General features: G+C 35.7%; 1 long non-coding RNA gene across 1 annotated transcript in view; it reads right to left on the reverse strand.

Moving 5' to 3' along the window:
• The window catches only part of LOC309622617, a 620,423-nt gene extending 603,997 nt beyond the window's left edge, over window positions 1-16,426 (reverse strand). Inside the window, exon 1 of the long non-coding RNA XR_014241033.1 lies at window positions 12,213-16,426. This is a non-coding gene — a long non-coding RNA (uncharacterized lncRNA). The remainder of the gene's footprint in view (window positions 1-12,212) is intronic.
• Window positions 16,427-18,018: the final 1,592 nt, after the last annotated feature.

Here is an 18,018-nt window from a genome sequence, read left to right on the forward strand (position 1 = left end):
AGAGCCCAAACTTCTTTTTACTTCAGAGCATTCCCATGTACTGTACATTCTATATCACTTGTATCCTTTGTCAGCCTAACTTTTATTCATCTTTGCCATCTCAGCTTAAAGGTCATTTCTTCAAGGCAGCTTTCTCTGACTATCCTTAAACTATATCCTCCAAGTTAGGCTAGAGCTTCATGTAACACATTTTCACAACATCATATACTTTTCCTTCATAGGACTTAATACAATTAAAATTGAGTAATTATTACTGCAAAATAGTTATTATGAGATTTTGCATCAGTTGATGAGTTTAATGACCACAGAGTACCCTTGGTCACTAGTGTCTACCACATTACCTAGTAGAAAGAGCATAATAACTATTTGTTAAATTTGATGTTAAAATAGGCTGTGTAATGAGTGGGTGGGTAATACTTATTAAAGATTTGGGGTCGAGATGGGTATTTATGTATTCCTATATGGCTCAGTTCAGCTGAGTGCAGTTGTCCGTGGTCATCTAATATTTATCACAAATGAATTTGTGCATAATCAAATGCAAAATTTGTGTTTTGCTCAAATAGTTCTCTAATATATCAATCATTTGGAACAAGTTTGCATTTCAAAGTAAGCATATGGTAGAACAAACTATAATTTTAACATATGGTTACTGATGTTTGGCTTCAATGGATAATATTGGGGAGCTACCAAGTCTATATGATGGCAAACAAATTTCTTAGTTAATAACACCAAACATCTAGGTCCTGAAAGTAATACTATTTTTAAAAAGCTTTAAATTGAAGAGTAATGTGTTATCATTAGAAAAGAAGGAAAAAAGAATGGCTCAGAGAAGAGCCGATAGGAGTGAAGGTGGTGGTGGATTATTAGCAAAAGCTTTTTACGTGACTCAACTTGGAGTCTGAGAAACCAAAGAAAAAGAGGTTCAAAATGAATAACTAAAATACACTAGATTGGCAAAATTAAGAGAACTGATGATATCAAGTGTTGCCAAGAAGATAATGCAGCTGGAACTGTTGCATACTACCAAATGGAATATGAAGAGGCCTAAGTGTTTTGGAGAAAAATTTAGCATTGTCTCACACAACCAAAGATGTGTACATCCTATGGTGCAATAACTCTTCTCCTAAGGTATATTCACTGAAGAAAATCTGAGCCATGTGAACACATTGCAAGTTTTTCTTATAGATTAATTTTCCTAGTCTCTGGAAGAATTTATAAATTATTGAAATTATTTGTTCATTGATTGAATATATCAGTATGACAACTGTTCATCAAATATACACTATTATTTAGTCTGACATTTTAATGAAAATATTTTAATTATTGATCAAATTTCTTTAATTGTTATGGGTGTAGTCAAGATATTTATTTCTTCTTGAATCATTTTTGGTAAGGGATATTTTTCTAGAAATTTGTCCACTTAAGTTTTCAGTATAGCCCCCTTAGATGATCCTGGCTTAGTTGGATAGACTACACCTCAGCTCCCTAGCTTTGTAGGGGCCAAAGGCTTAGTTTCCCATCCTGATATAGCATTTGCCTCAAGGTTACATGTTTGCTTACCAGCCAAGTTTTAGTGAACTTTTCCATTGTGGGTCTTTAATTTTATTGGTTTTCTTTTTTGATTTGGTTTTGGAGCAATTTTTCTTTTTCCTGCATTCTCATTTGTTCAACATTACATTAAAAAAGTATCTTAGGTAAAAAAAAAATCCAGATATATCTGTAATTCAGCAGCAAGGCCTTAAAAACTCAGACCAAAGAAAATGATATTGATCTCACCCTTTTCCCCCCCAAGATTTGAGTTCCAAATATCATATATATTGAGCAGCTAGTACTTTCCTGAATGATGTTTTATTTTGCAAAATGACACTCTGTGGTGCCTCCGTAGCTCATTCAAAATGGTGACCATTGGTCTTGAGACATTAGTCTCTCAACCTGTCTACAAAGGTTATAGTATTCACTCTGAACCATTCAGCAGCTTTGAGAAAATACCAGGCTTGATTTCATAGTAGGTTCTGCATCTCCCAGACCTCTTAATAGTCAAATTATCATCAAGACTGCACAGTTGAAATGTTCACCTGCTGTGTTTTGCATGCATATTCCTCTTCACTGTATGACTGACTATTTTATCTTCTAGCTTATATCATAATTCTTTAATGAATTTTCAAAATCTTACAGTGTCTGTACCACGTTACGATAATAGAGAATAATAACACTGGAAAGAATATTGGTGATAATTATGCCTAGTTTTTGTTTTATAGCTTATTAAGAAACTGTGGTCCTCAGAAATCAAATGATTGGTCGAAAATTAGAGCTGTGATTTAAACCTGAGACTCTAGTTCTAGCCCATTTATTTTGCGACAGCACCGCAAGATTCATGTTTCTGAGCATCAGTTTCCATTTTATAACTAGAGATGTAAATTTTAAAAGTTAAAAAAAAATAGGCTGACTATGGGTAAACCTGGATATAATCTGAAAAGTCTTTGTGAATCAGTCTATAGATTCACCTCACTTAAATCATTTTTCATTTTTTTCATCAACTGAGTACTTCCACACCTGTGGTTAATTGTATCTTTCCTCCACAAATAACTTCAGACTCCATTTTAACTTCATCTTGAAAAGTTCCAGAATCACAAATGATACTGAATTTTATTTCCTAACTATTGGTTACTTACTTAATGATTATTGTGCTCTTAGAGATTTACCCATCATAATTTTAGTCTGTATGCGTTTATTAATTTGCATTATATCCTATCATTCAAATATCAGAAAGGGAAAAAATGAATAGTCTATTTCCCACCATATACACCCTGAAAAATGTATTTGGGAATATTTTTTATGTCGATACAAAAGAGCTTTCTTCTTTTTTTTACAGCTGTAGAGTATTTCTTCGTGTGGATGTAGCATTATATATATATATGTGTGTGTGTATATATATATATATATATATATATATATATATATAATTAGAGACGTTATGAATACTCTGTACAAATATTTTCAAATATTTTGCATATAGGTAAATATGTGTATATGATAAATTTCTAGACGTCAAAAGTCTGGGTCAAAATATATTTTACAGTTTTGATATATAATGCTCAATTACCTTACGTTAAGGTTGTTCTATTTGTACCAATTTATACTTCTAGCAACAATGGGAGAATTGTGTCTGTGCTGAACACAAAAAGGCAAATGGCTAGATGGCAAGACCAAGTCATCTGAAATAACATTTACTGGGGCTACAGGTATTCAGTTGCCCATCAAAATCTGGGATTCTGATACAGGCATGCTGCCATGAGATTTTTAAGCAGTGGAAGTGAAGAAGTGCCAGTCCTTAAACAGCCACATTCAAGGCCTTGGGTCCAAATCCTGTGTGACAGCAGCAGTATGATATGCCAGAGCTTGTCCTCCATCCCTTTTCTGCTACCTCAGCATTTATCGACTGGAGCCCTTCTGCTTGCATGATTAGAGGTTTGGAGTTTGAAACTCGTGGTTGCAGCACTAACAGCACCTTTGTTCTGAAGTTGCCACCTCAGCTTTACTAGTATGACTTGCCTCAAGAATTTGACAAGGGCTGGTTTTCATGGAATTTTACAGAAGGCCAGCCTGCTGGAAACTGGCTGAGCCATGTTAACCCTTACCTCTTGGTCTCTCTCCTCAGAGCCTCACCCACACTCTGTTGGCTGTGGTACTCAAAAATGCTGAGGCTTGTCCCTCTCCATTTTCATTCATCTTCTGACTACTGAAAGCAGGACATCAATGCCCTAGATATGGCCCAAAAGATTGGCCCTCTGACTGTATCCACCTGAGCCTTCTCTAGTGAGTAATTCGGATATCAGTTTGAATAATTCGAGAACAAAGTCAATTTTATAATGGTAGAGGCTTGCTTCTCCAAGATTAGACTTTCCACACTCAGGATCCCAGGGCACATTTTCTTTCGACTTCACTTTGCACCAAGTAGGCTAATAGAAGAATCAACATCTATTATCAATTATTCTTTTGTTTTGTGAGCAATTATACAGAATCAATGGAATTGGTGTCTTGTCAACATCTGATGGGGAGTAGTATAGAGACAGCTCAAGGAAGAAAAGAAGGCAAAATCCAAATGAGTATGATTCATGGTTCAAGACCCTCCAAATTGTATCAAGGTTTGAAGGAGGTCTATCTGATATAGTGGGTTCTTTTTGCCCTTCATTAAGTGGGACAAAAATGAGAAATTAGATAAATAATTGAATTTTATGAAGAAAAAGTAATAATTAAAAGACATTTCTTTGTTATTTCCCTCTTTCCAACCTTATGTTTAGAGGTTTCTGCAAGATGCAGAGACTGACATCTTACTTCCTCATAGGATATTTGTTGAAGTCCTGAATCTCTGGACACATTCTGTACCACTGGAGGAAGAAATGTCAGGAGATTGCAGGATGATATAACCACATCTTCCTTAACTCCCATGTTTCCCAAGGAGCGAAGGTTGGGTTCCCCATGATTCTAAACCAGGCAAAAGAAAGAGGTACAAGCATTTGCTTTTTGGATACCTCAAGAAGTTGACCTGCTGTGTGAAGGATCTGCCTTAGTGTGACTCCAAGAGAATATTTGCAGGTAGCGGGAAAGAATCAGCTCTGTCTCAGAAGTCTGTAATTAAGATACTGAGGAAGAGGTGTCAATGGGGTTCTTGAAGACAATCCACTGTACACCATAAAAGAACTGAAACAGGTGCTGTCCAGGTCAAGAGAGACAGAAGATAGCATAGGACCCATTGGCATGTGGCTGAGGGGTGATCTTGATAATATCTTTATACACAAAATATCAGAGCTTTAACCATGTACTGTGTATCACAGACCACAGAAAGTAGAGTCCAATACATTTTGAAACCAGTAAACTAGGCTTGTATAAACATTGTGATTAAAACAGTTGCTCTACATAGATGACACTGTTTCAAAGTTAAATAATGTTAAATAATTCTTGTTCTGAATTTAACTTTGGAGGATTTGTTGACTAAAAGCTACTTCCATTTAGTTGAGGAGTGACATTATGTACACTGCTTTCATTTTATAACAAAGCTAGCAGTTAAAAAAATTCTTAATATATTTTGATAAGCAGGAAATGAGATAAAACGTGTTTATTACTTTGTGTATGGGCTTCTGGTTTATATATTTATTTCTTAAAATTTAGGTTACAGAAGGCTGAGTTCCTATTTTAGTATAGACATAAAAATGTTCTGAGATCTATGAAGGCAAGATCTTTAGATTTGTAAGTAATTGTTTTGATTGGCATAACTATGAGGGCTTAAATCAAGGAACAAGTCTAGAAGGAACCAGATTTCCCAGCACAGTTCTCATAAATGTTATCTTAACTTTGATTCCCACGACTATTTCATAGTACTGTCTATATGAAATTGTATACATTTGATAACAGTGTTATATATATTCACATCATAAAACTGGTTTCTTTCTCTTTGGTATAGAATACCCTGGGGAGTATTTGCTTAATTGATATAAAGGGTGGATGCTTTCCATGGAACTATTTCTGGCTACCTTGTGACAATCTATAGAGCATTTCATGATCATTTAACACTTACTCTTTTTTCCAACCTCTTTTAATAAGCAATATCTCACAATAACCTGGGGATTTAACAATTTTAAAGACCTTTAAAATATTTAACTTGTTTTAATTTTCACAACTTTGTGAGTTAGGACTTAGACTTGTCATTTTACATCTGAAGAAAGCTCAAAGATCTTAAGGGACTTGCCAAGAGCTACAGAGTAAATAAGTGGCAGAGGCTGAGCCAGGACTCTCTGAAAAATATATGTATCTTCAAAGATTCTTAATAGTGGCATTTAGTCTCTTACATGCTTGTGGTACCTTATAATCTAAGGAGTTTTATGAACTTATACACAAAACAGAAATAGACCCCCGGACATAGGAAACAAACATGATTTCCAAAGGGGAAAGGGGGGGCGAGAGAGATAAATTCGGAGTTTGGGATTAGCATGTAAACACTACCATATATAAAATAAACAACAAGGACCTACTGTATAGCACAGGGAACTGTATTCAGTATCTTGTAATAAGCTAGAATGGAAAGGAATTTGAAAAAGTATATATATATATATATATGTATATATACGTGTGTGTGTATGTATATGTATCTATCTATCTATACATACATATGTAACCGAATCACTTTGCTGTATACCTGAAATTAACACATTGTAAATCAACTATACTTCAATTAAAAAAAAAAAGTTTGGCTTCCCTTGTGGCGCAGCGGCTGAGAATCTGCCTGCCAATGCAGGGGACACGGGTTCGAGCCCTGGTCTGGGAAGATCCCACATGCCGCGGAGCAGCTGGGCCCGTGAGCCACAATTACTGAGCCTGCGCGTCTGGAGGCTGTGCTCCGCAACGAGAGGCCACGATAGTGAGAGGCCCGCGCACCGCGATGAAGAGTGGCCCCCGCTCGCCGCAACTAGAGGAAGCCCTCACACAGAAACGAAGACCCAGCACAGCCATAAATAAATAAATAAATAAATAAATAAATAATTTAAAAAAAAAAGACAAAGTTTAAAAAAAGAAAAGTTTTCTGTCCCTGAAGTGATTTTTTCGTTTCCCAGTGTTTGGAGGACTTTGACTTCAAGTTTTGGGTGCATATAGTTGGACTAAACTAGAAAAATCCTTGTAGAGTGTCCTGGGAGATTTTGTGGTGCTTTCCTAGAGATGATAGTGTCTGAGAGTCATTATCAGGTATAATTAACCTAGACATCTGATGAAGAGGAGGTTAAAATTGTGCTGGAAGGAACTGATTCTGATTGATTACTTTAGGATGTTTTTTTATTTTAGATAATGAAACAACTGCCATTGTTGAATTTTAGTTTTGAAGTATCCACATGGAATGATGATTTAAATGTTCATTTGAATTATATTTGTTGTAAGATAGTACATTTAAAATATTCTAAAGGAATTGTCACCATCTGGAGTCTGCGGTATAGCATTTGTCTCTAAATAGTTAGACTTTTGTCACGAGCCTCTTGAAAAAGACAACCTCACTTAGGAAAGCTGAGCAGATAGCCTCAGAAGTCTTGAGTTCTGGCCACTCTTGTCCGTCTCTGAAAGCTTGCAGCTCATAGAGTCCTCTTTCCAAGCTGGAAGTAGAAGACTATCTTGCTGGAAATACCCAGTTGTCAGAACTTGTATTCCTTGTTCTTGACCTGCTCTGCAGATGTCTGGAAACTAAAAGTGATGTGTGTGTGTTGTTCTAACTATTCAAAAGCCCCTTTAAAGATGTGGAACTATGAAGTGTGTATGTTTTGAGATACCTATTTTTGCTGTGTGAATCACCTTGTAGAGGAGAAAAACCTCAGATTTAATGAACAAGATTCATGACTTTGTCCTTCCGAAAGAAAACCTAATTTAATAATGGTGAAGGTCCATACTGACCAGAGGCTGGTACCAAAGAGGGTGCTTCCACCCTGGCCCCGAAATCTGAGCTGATCCTATGGCCACTCCAACCTCACTGGCACACGGAGGGTTGTGTGTGGTCTTCAGCCACTTGTCATAGAACAGTATCCCTCTATATAATTTTTAGAATAGAATAGCAAGGCCTAGTTTTCCCATTTGCAAATTAGAATTCAACAAGTTTCTTTTAATTTTGTTTGATAGTCTATACTAAGACCTAAAGAAGAAAAATGTGAAAGGTGAGTTAGAGCCGCTCATCTACAAAGACTGTTGCACTATTATGAATAATGATTATGGCTCACTTGTTTCAAAAATAAGATTTCTGTTCTCATGTCTTTTATGAGATTCAAGCAAACTAACCTTAAGTAAGCTAAATATTTGATTCAGAAATGAACTCAGACATTTTTGTGGCCTTGTATAGGAAGATCTTTTTCAGAACAAGCTTTTTAATAAAAGGTTCATAACTAAAGCAACAATGACTAAACCTTTGGAATGTGTTACAGTCTCGGTTGCCCTAGTAAAACTCAATGGGGTTGGTGTAGAAGGGACAGAACAGTTTATCTTGAATAATTATATATCCATTTCAAAGAGAAACATGGAAATGTTTTAGAAGTTCCAGTGAGTGTCTTTCACTTCCTTGAGGGTAATATCTGAAGAAACTGTGTTTGCAGTACAAATGCATGCACACCTTTTATGCTTGCTCCCTTTCAGTGTTCTGTTGGGTTTTGGAATAAGAGAAGCCGTCACCTACCGGTGATTGAAAAAGTCTGCTTATGTGAGAAGACATAGGAAGGAATGAAGTGGAATCTTGATACCATGGTGAAGAACCAGCTGGCTCTGCTTAGCTTTTCTTTTCTTTCAAGGTGACAATCAGCATGTTTAAAGGAGTAAGGAAATGTTAGATGGAAAATAATTCTTTCAAGGTTTTAGCTGCAACTAAAAATTGGTTTTGATTTGATTGTTGAAAGTTTAGTTCAATTTAAATAAACCTGATGATTTTTCTGCAAGTGGATGACTTAATTCTCTGTCATCTGGCAGGACCCACATTATTTTCTAATCCCCATCCACTGGAAATAATTTAACTCTAGCCACTTGAAGATTATTTTAGCACTTTTAAGTGTACCAACTATCACAGTCCAAACTTCGCCATCTTGGAAGTAAACTTCATGACATTTGTTTGATTCAAATTATAAAACTAAAGTGATTTACAAAATTTTAAAAACTCATTTTTATTATTTGACCTAAAATATACTGATTATTGATGGAAAAAAACACATTGTGTGGCTCTAATAATACATGTTAATTTTATTCATATCTTGGTTTATTGTATTATTTCCAGGTTGATGAAAATGAAAATATGATCATACTTATGCCAGATTATTGACTGCCCAAAGGACAGCAAAGAGCCTGTAACTCACAGAAATGTATTTTCCCCTGTTTATACTCAGAGATACCCAGCCAACAGCTTTGACTAAATTGACAACCGTTTCCTGTATGACTGTGATTGTGTGTTATTATGTGTGTGTGGGTACAGGCACATCTGTGATTTCAGGAATTCAACTGAGTCAATTTATTGTTTGGTATTATCGAGGCAAGTTTCTTCCTGCTTCTTTTTCATTTGAGGAGCTTTAGAGTATCATTCCCCTTCGATAAGCTGGCTGAAGTCACAGGTGCACTTGTAGAATATTGGACAATAGAAATTGAGAGTGATTACATCTGAGATCTTAAACTAAAAGCCAAATGCGTTTATTTTTACAAAATGTAAAACATTAATAATGTCCCTGTGAACTTATGAAATTATTTCATCTTCCATTTCTAAAGATATTCAATGCATGAAATGCTAGGTGGCTCCCTTTGTGCAGTTTACCATAGGATACTGCAATGGAATGGAAATAGGTTGTTATCTGGAGAAATCACTCACCATTTCTCATCATCATATCTGTTGGCTTTGGAAAAATTCAAAGAAAACCAGGAAGTTTTAGTGTAACATAAAGATTCAATCTTTCTGTAAACTGAACATCCAGGAAAGTGTGTACAGTTATTTCTCTTGTTCAGCACATGCAGAAGTATTTAAGGAACGTATTAATTTTTGCTGCTGTGCAAGGAGGGGTAAAGTAGTATCTAATTGATAGTATCAGACATGTGACGGGTGGAGAAGATACTTATGTTCTGTACGTAAAGACTGATCTAATTTGATATTTAATCAAAGGATATAACAATTTCATTTCTCTGAGACCAACTTCCTCACATGCCTACCAAAGGAGTAGGATCAAGTTATGTCCGCAGTGCCTTTCCAAAAATCAACCAGTCTCTACGTGTTAAATTTCTTCTTTTTAAAAGTCTTCATTAAATTCCTAAATGGTAACAGTTCTAGAGAAATCCAGATTTTGATGTTTTAATGTTAGATTACTTATTTCCAGGGAAATGGATTTCTGCATCACCTAAATCAAACATCTGCATTATGGAAACTTAACTTTTGTTGTATCTGTTAACATTTATAGTAGCGTATTTTTGTCTTCTTTATTAGGAATTCGCTTTTTGTATGACTATACTGATGCCAAATTCTGCTTCCTGGAAGAGAAACAGTGTCAAAAGCTCCGAACGATTTGGGCGTAATTAGTCTAAATCATATACTGGATAAGAGTTGTGAATTTGAATTCTCCCAGATACATATTTTATTTAAAATTAAATTAGGTGCTTAATAGGGCATTTGTATAAAAATATCCCAGGAAAAGTCAACCCATCAGTAGCGATGTCTCTGCATCTGTGTTTTGATACTTCAAAATGATGTTGCTGATGTATAGTTTGCCATCTCTTAGTCTAACGTTACAGAGCAAAGTATGGAGGGGCAGTTTTGGGATAAAAGACAACAGGTTAAACAATGCAGACCTTCATGTCTGGCAAGTTATTTAGCTTATTGGAGTCTCAGTTTCCTCACCTGTGAAGTGGGGATAGGACTCTACCTAACCTGGAGGGCTATAGCCAGGGTTAAATGAAATAGTGAAGTTAAAACATTTGCACAGTGCCTGAAACAGAGGATATACTCATATAAATTTTTTTTTTTTAATTTATTTATTATTTATTTATTATTTATTTTTGGCTGTGTTGGGTCTTCGTTTCTGTGCGGGGGCTTTCTCTAGTTGCGGCAAGCGGGGGCCACTCTTCATCGCGATGCGTGGGCCTCTCACTATCGCGGCCTCTCTTGTTGCGGAGCACAGGCTCCAGACACGCAGGCTCAGTAGCTGTGGCTCACGGGCCTAGTTGCTCCGCGGCATGTGGGATCTTCCCAGACCAGGGCTCGAACCCGTGTCCCCTGCATTGGCAGGCAGATTCTCAACCACTGCGCCACCAGGGAAGCCCTCATATAAATATTAATTATGGAAAAAAAGATCATGAGGAGGAACAGGAGACGAGGAGTGGCTGATGTGGTGTGGCCTCATGTGAGTAGAGTCAGAGTTACTAAGGCTATTGAAACAATTCAGTTGATGATGTTTGGCTTCAGAGCACTTCTTTCCATTTGGTGTTTGACTATAAAGAGGGTTGGGAGTTATTTTTAAAAATGTATTCATTCATTCAACCAATGTTTAAATGTCCTGTGTGTAATAGACACTGAGGCTAGTCCAAATAAGTCCAATCTCTACCTTCATGGAGCCACGGAAGAGAGACTTCAAACACACATACACCCTGCCCCCCAGTAAGTCCAGGAAAAATTTTGTCATTGAAAAGGCCTGAGTTAAATCAATAAATGTTAGCTTCAGTTAGTATGTTTGTATTTTCATAGTTCTAGACAGTCATATCTTATTACCTATTTGTTTCAAATGCAGAACTATTAAGAGAAACATATACTGATCAATTAATGTGTTTTAGTTTGAGATATATAACCACTGGAAAATAAATTAGTTGAAATATATTTTTGATAGTGTGGCACTCATTAATAGTCAAGGTGATCCACAGTGCTGCTAATTAAAGAATGGGCAGGCCTGTAACTGAAGTATTTAAAGTCTGCCAAGCCCCCATGCCTTTCAGCAGTTTAGTTCACAATAAATATGATGATGTTAATGCAGGATGCCAAAAAAGAATGAATGTACAAACAGACTGTGAATTCCTAGATTATGCATCTGTTGTTATAATGAGCCAGGGCTTGTCTAACCTATTCTTGTATTAGAGGTTTTTTTTAAGAAGAGAGGTATTGAGGTCTGCGAGCTGTGGTAACTGAATTCAAATGTTTCAAACTTTTCTCTGCTCATCTCTTGATCTAACTCAGGAGTCTATACATTGTTTCAGTGATTCTGGTTTGAGTAGGAAGAGAGATAGGGCCAGAGGAGGGGTGGTGAACTCTGCCTGTGGAGGTCAGAGAATGCTTCTCCAAAGGACTCATATCTGAACTGGGTTTTGAAGAAGACATATAGACATTTGACAAGCCATTCGGCTCTAAGAGATCCTTTAAGTATTGCTGCTTTACAGTAGCCATGCATTCACCTTTCTGATTAGATGTTTTATCACTGAGTCACTACCTCATTGTATGCCTCACAGTGCAAAAGAAGACCCTCAGGTAAATATTTTCTCTTTAATTAAAGGATACTGAGAAATTTTGAAATAAATATAACTGATATCTAAAGATAGATAATTAGCATGATTTTTGTATATATCCTTACATAATCTGAACTTGGAACAAATGCATGGTTCTTGGAGCTCTGCTGAATGAATTCTGGTATAGCATAAAGATGATGATTATTAAATATTTTCTGTTGCTACATGTATACTACTTTTTAAAAAAATTAATTAATTTATTTATTTTGGCTGTGTTGGGTCTTCGTTTCTGTGCAAGGGCTTTCTCTAGTTGCGGCGAGCGGCGGCCACTCTTCATCGCGGTGCGTGGGCCTCTCACTATCGCGGCCTCTCTTGTTGCGGAGCACAGGCTCCAGACGCGCAGGCTCAGTAGTTGTGGCTCACGGGCCCAGTTGCTCCGCGGCATGTGGGATCCTCCCAGACCAGGGCTCGAACCCGTGTTCCCTGCATTGGCAGGCAGATTCTCAACCACTGCGCCACCAGGGAAGCCCCAATGTATACTACTTTTTAAGCAATGCTTTAAGTGCTTTACAATCTTCACAGTTGTCCCATTATCTGTCCTATTTCAGAGACGAGCACACTGAGGCACAGAGCGTGAGAGTGACTTGCACCAGGTTGCACAGCACATCAGGAACGCAGGTTCCAGAGCCAGTACTCTTAACTATCTCTTCATCATTAAGTTCAGATCAACCACTCACCACATTTCCCCCAGAGTTATCCCATAAAAAAAGTGTTGGTCACTGCACTCCACTAGTTAAACCCTTCAGTGGTAGCTCATTGGGTCCAGGACACAGTTTGTGATTCTCAGAAAGGAATATAAAACTTTTCATAATCAAGCCAACCGCTAGCATCATATCCTGTCCAAAATATCAGAATAGTAAAGGGCTGTACAAATGCAGATTCCTGGGCTAACCCCAAGTCTCAGAACCGGGTCTTAGTAGCATTTTAGCAGCCTCTTCTGGTTTTGCCCTTTTTAAACTGAGAGCCACTGCCCTCCGCAGGCAAAATGTAGGGACTTTGAAATTCAGCAATTATGTACTACATCTGCTTGTATATCTATATCTATATCTGTATCTATATCCACACACATACACACACAATGGAATATTACTAAAGAAGATACATATCTATCTATATATATATATACATACACACACAATAGAATATTACTAAATCATAAAAAAATAATAAAATTTTGCCATTTTCAACAGCATAGATTGACTTGGAGGGCATAATGCTAAGTGAAATAAGTCAGACAGAGGAAGACAAATACCGTATAATATCACTTATGTGGAATCTAAGAAATACAACAAACTGGTCAATATAACAAAAAAGCAGATTCACAGATATAGAGAACAACTAGTGGTTACCAGTGGAGAGAGGGAAGGGGGGAGGGACATTGTAGGGGTAGGGGATTAAGAGGTACAAACCATTAGTTTTAAAATAAGCTACAAGGATATATTGTACAACACGGAGAATATAGCAAATATTTTATAATAACTGTAAGTGGAATATAACCTTTAAAAATTGCAAATCACTATATTGTACACTCGTAACTTATATAATATTGTATACCAACTATACTTCAATTAAAAAAACCTGTCACCTGCCACATGTGAAAATTTTATTAAAAATGTGGATCCTGGGACAGGGCCTGAGATTCTGCATTTCTAACAAGCTCTGGATAATGCCAAATGCTGCTGGTCTGCTGACCAAAGGGTAATAAGTTAGCAATCACTGATACTCACAATAACCTAACGAGGTAGATGTGGACATTAACCCTGTTTTTCCAGATTAGGAACCTGAAGCAAAGACATATTGTATACATCGCCTAAAGTCACAAGCTTATAAGTGGCACCACCAGGATTGGACCCAGGTACCAAGGCTCCAGAGTTTGGGCTCTTAACCAGCATTCTACACACCCTCTTCAATATGGAAGTTTGCCTCCCACTTACATACAATTTTGGCTCTTTCTGTTTCTAGATGCTATGGCACTTATCCATATGAATTTGGAAGGTAAAGAAATGCTGACTCTTTACTCTCTGCAAAATGGCCGAATGCAGTTGCCTGGAAATGCATTTGCTTTTCTTAGAAGGAATGGTGATGGGCAGGGGGGAGGAGAGAAGAGTTAGATCAGTGGTTTCCATATTGTCAGAGCCCAGATTATTCTTTTGTCACATATCACATCAAAAAAGTTCAAATAGGCTTCATTTCCACCCCATCTGTAAGGGTTGCTAATTATGATTCACTTACCCTTGGTTCAAATATTTCTGTATAAGAATATCTGAATTGCTTCTTTACAGGGACATTATAAAGACAACCAAAAGTGGTAGTTAAAAAATTACTTCTGGACACATAATTAAATGAACTATAGTCAAGATCACTAAACTGACATAGATGTATATATATAAAAATATAAAATTTATCTATCAGTTTGTATATATATATCATTCATATATATATATATATATATGAATGATACGTAAAAGTAAATATACCAAATACAATTGGTATTTATATACAGCTATAGTATGGTTCTATCATTTATTCTAATAAATAGTGAGGCAAGCCTCACTAGGGAATTGGAGAAACTTTCCTAACTGGGGAACTTCATAAAAAAATATAGATTTCTGGTCTCAAGGCTACTGAACAAAATTGCTGGGCATGGAGCCCAGGAATCTGTAGATTTAAAATGCTGCCCAGGTGATTCTGATCATCTAAGTTTGACCACCAGTTTCAGACCGCTCTTCTGGCTTCTGGCAGAAAGAGAACAGCTACTTCAATATCTCTAAGCCCATGAATCAAAGAAATGTCTCTAAGGTTATTTCTTCTACCATATCATGTATCACTGCTGACTGCAGCTGCTGAGGGCTCTGCCACGTAACCACTTCATGCTCCTTGGGCCTGGGCACATCTGTGCATGACTGTGTGATTTAGACACTTCACACTTGGGAAGCTTATTTGCAGAAATACTGTCTGCTGGAAGTCAGACACTGCTATAGTGGGAAAACAAATCACTAAAACATGCTTGATCAAATCTCTGAGACGTTGAGACAAGTGTTAAATAAGTTTTTGAAGATATGCCAAGTAGCAAACGAGAAAACAGTTGCTGGTTTCAGAAATATTTTGCAAGTGTCTGGTAATTCAAATTTAGCAGGGAAGGTAATTTTACTTATTGAACAAAAGTGATTTATAAATAATTCTGGAAAATTAAGCAGCTGGGCTAGCACAGGACTTGCATATTTCATGATTTTTAAATGATTGCAAAGCTGACTCAGAATAAATCTGAACAATTTAAAATGATTTTATTTACCAGTGTAACCTCACTTACTCAATTGCTACAAGAACTTCATGTTTGCTTATTTTCTATATAAAGTAGATTATCCTACTGAATATTTTTTATTTTCTATGCAAAAAGTATCACATATCTGATATTTATGTATCTGAGGTCTCTTTTACATTGAGCTCTGTAGGTCTTCAAATAAACGGATAGCAGATTATTTTGAATGTGACAAAAACTAAGTTTCTAGAAAGTAATTGTCACGCTTTCCACCACAACAGGCGTGTGGATAGTAATGCGTTTTACCATCATTGACCCTTTGAATTTCAAAAACTTGTTCAAAAGAAAAGTGTAGAAAATCAATGTTGAGCCATTGAGATAGCAGCATTTGGCGAGTGGGTTTGCAGTAGAGGAGCTGAGATAGGAGTTTAAAAAAATGGATTGAAAACATACATTGAGAACCACAGGATGATTTTGGGGTGTTCAAGGAAGCAATACGTTAACTTTAGTTTCCTGTCACCCAAGAAGAGGAAACAGATAATTTTTAACAATTAATTATTGTTTTTTATTGCTAGAAGATATTTTTTTTACCTAATAAAGAGGGCTTTCTGGCTAGTGCTTCCAGGATTTCACTGTGCAAAACTTTAAATCTGTGTGAAAGTGTATTACCCAGCCATTAAAAAAGAATGAAATAATGCCATTTGCAGCAACATGGATGGACCTAGAGATTATCATACTAAGTGAAGTAAGTCAAACAGAGAAAGACAAATATCATATGATATGTTTATATGTAGAATCTAAAAAAATTATACAAATGAAATTATTTACAGAACAGAAATAGACTCACAGACATAGAAAACAAACTTATGGTTACTGAAGGGGAAAACGTGGGAGAGGGATAAATTATGAGGTTGGGATTAACATATACACACTACTATATATAAAATAGATTAACAACAAGGACCTACTGTATAACACAGAGAACTGTATTCAATATCTTGTAATAACCTATAATGGAAAAGAATCTGAAAAAGAGTATATATATATATATATATATAATATATATACATACATATATAACTGAGTCACTTTGCTGTAGACCTGAAATTAACACAACATTGTACATCAACTATACTTCAATAGAAATTAAAAAGAAACTGGGTGAAAGTGACCTGCATAAAACTGAGGGTAAGATGAAAATTTCCTTGAGAGCAGTTATCATGTGTATTCATCAGTATATTCCCTAGACTTCTAGAGACCTCTGTATTTGTTGCAAAATAAATATCTCCTAGATGAATAAACAATGTGAATGGAAGTGTGCTTCTTCATCACTTCTCTCTGTTGAACCCTGAGTTGTTTTGACGTAATTTAGTATATTATATATATTATATTTATTTTAGTATTTTGACAATTGATTTGAAGTTGATTCTTCCTTTTTTAAATATAAAACATGGTGCATGGAGAGGGAGAATAAACTGGCCTCAGCGTCTAAGTCTCTTCATGTTAAGAACATGGGTAGAAAAAAAAATTACAGATTTTTAATTGATAAAGGATATGTAAAATGCCAAGAGTAGCTACTATCTGAGAATCAGGCATGTTTGAAAGCATAGGTTGCCAGTAGTGCTTTGGTTCAATTAAGCTTGCCTTTCTGTTTATTTTTCACTGCATTCACTTTTACAAAAACAGTTTGCTTATTTTAAACCAAGAAAAACAAAGTTATAAACAATGTATTTAAAGGTACATTTTCGCATGATTTTTCTTGGTTCCGTTGCTTACTCTTGTAGTACAGACAAGAGGATTTAGCTCTCTCTCTTTTTTTGATAACTTTTTATTTTTTTAATTTGACGTTTAAAACAGTAGAGTTCTTCGTTTTCTACTGTGAGTCTTTGAGGATCACATGGTTAATACCTTTAATTGCTCTTCCATTTTATTTGTAATTACTGCAATGAAATGATTTGTGAATTCTGATGGAAAGTAGTTTAGACTAGTAGATGTTTTCGTTTAAACATGCACAATGTAAAGAATTTCCGTAATGTTTAGCTGTTCAGGGACATTGTACTGGAAGAATCAATATATTTGTGTACATAATTAGTTTGGCTTAGTAAGTATTTAGTTTTTCTGATGAATTGTCTTTCAGCTGTTTTCATGATAGAAACTAAGCAGATGGAATATTTTGTCAATAGGGAAAAACAAAACAAAAGATATTTCTTTAGCCTCCAGTAAATGTTCGATGTTTAGTTTTAGTGGAATGTATTTAGAAATAGGTATTCCTTTTTTGCATAAAAAGCTTTTCAGTTTGTATATTATGTATATTTTTATATATTTTAATTGGATTTGGGAAAAAGTAACTTGATGAAAGCTTTGGTTTGCCAACTTATTGATAATTTACAAAGCCCTATAGTAGTCATTCATACTACTATTTTTTAAAATAAAATGACATATTTCAACCCAAGACATAGCTAAAAGTGGCTACATAAAGCACACTTTATTCTATATCTTCTGTTTTACATTTGTTGACAGAAAAATTTATCAATGCAGCAACTTGGGGCATAGCATCTTTCAATTCCTAGAAGTAAAACATTAAATAAAATATATTAAAGTCATATAAAATGTATATTATATATATATATATAAAGTTATATGGCAAAGAAAATGATTATGTTAATTATGTTAGTCCATCTTTCTGAGAGTATACATATTTAAAAGTAATATTTGTTATA

The sequence above is a fragment of the Balaenoptera borealis genome (genome assembly GCF_965194805.1).
Source record: "Balaenoptera borealis genome assembly, chromosome: 2".
NCBI classification, from domain to species: Eukaryota; Metazoa; Chordata; class Mammalia; order Artiodactyla; family Balaenopteridae; genus Balaenoptera; species Balaenoptera borealis.